The sequence below is a fragment of the Bison bison genome, unplaced genomic scaffold (genome assembly GCF_000754665.1).
Source record: "Bison bison bison isolate TAMUID 2011002044 unplaced genomic scaffold, Bison_UMD1.0 scf7180017864526, whole genome shotgun sequence".
NCBI lineage: Eukaryota > Metazoa > Chordata > Mammalia > Artiodactyla > Bovidae > Bison > Bison bison.
In genome coordinates, this window is record NW_011495077.1 from 1,150,011 (window position 1) to 1,151,202 (window position 1,192).

The 1,192-nt window shown below is 40.8% G+C and overlaps 2 gene segments (V, D, J or C); both read left to right on the forward strand.

The window, feature by feature from the left end:
* Positions 1-1,192, forward strand: part of LOC104981963 — a 916,007-nt gene that overhangs the window by 720,317 nt on the left and 194,498 nt on the right.
* The window catches only part of LOC104981965, a 158,670-nt gene that overhangs the window by 50,532 nt on the left and 106,946 nt on the right, over positions 1-1,192 (forward strand).

The window sequence follows — 1,192 nt, forward strand, 5'->3', positions numbered from 1 at the left end:
CAGGTAGACATAAGAGACTTGGGTTCAATCTCTGGGTCGGAAGATCCCCTGGAGGAGGAAACGGCACCCCACTCCAGTATTCTTGCCTGGAAAATCCCATGGACAGAGGAGCTTGGCGGGCTACAGTCCACACGGTCGCACAGAGTTGGACACGACTTAGCTCACAAGCACATCATAGCAGACTGGAGGCATTTACATTTACAGGAAGAAGAAATGTTACTATTTGGGTTTCACATAAGAAAAATCATATAGAAAAAAATGCTCTAAGTTAAAATGAAGTTTTAAAACATTGCAAAATTTCAGATACCTCGCTGATTGCAATGGGAATACAAAACTTTACAAAAGATAGGTTTTTCTCACCTAACTTTATTCTAGTGATGGATCTTAGCCTCATCAAGTCATTATGTCTATCCTGATGTGATTGATGTCATACACAGGATACAACTTCTCATACACAGTATTCCCAACAAAAATAAACAAATAAATGAAGCCTACTGCAACCTTTGGCTTCCCAGGTGGCCCACTAGTAAAAAAATCTATCTGCCAATGCAGAAGATGCAGGTTCAATCCCTGGGTTGGGAGGATCTCCTGGAGAAGGAAATGGCAACCCACTCCAGTATTCTTGCCTGGGAAATCCCATGGACAGAGGCGCCTGGTGGGCTACAATCTATGGAGTCACAAAGAGTTGGACACAGCTTAGCAACTAAACAACAACAATCCAAGCTTTAGTTCCAGCAGGAGACAAAGGAGCTAGAATAACAATTAAAGGATTACTCAAAGAAACAACTAGACAAATCCAGAAGGTGAGACATTCTACAGGACGATAGGTCCAGCCCCTTCAATAATCAATGTAATGAAAGAAAACACAGTACAGTGGAGGGAAAGCAGTAGAAGAACTATTACAGATTAAAGAAACTTCTAGGATTTAGCAATGTTATTGAGTGCATAGTATTTGATTGTATTCTTGTTTTTAAAAACCTCTGTAAAAGGTATTTGGAAAGAAGTAGAGAAATTTTAAAAAGACTGGTTGTTCAAAAGAGACACAGATGTATAGAACAGTCTTTTGGACTCTATGGGAGAAGGCGAGGGTGGGATGATTTGAGAGAATAGCATTGAAACATGTATATTATGTGAAACAGATCACCAGTCCAGGTTTGATGCATGAGACAGGGTGCTCAGGGCTGGTGCACTG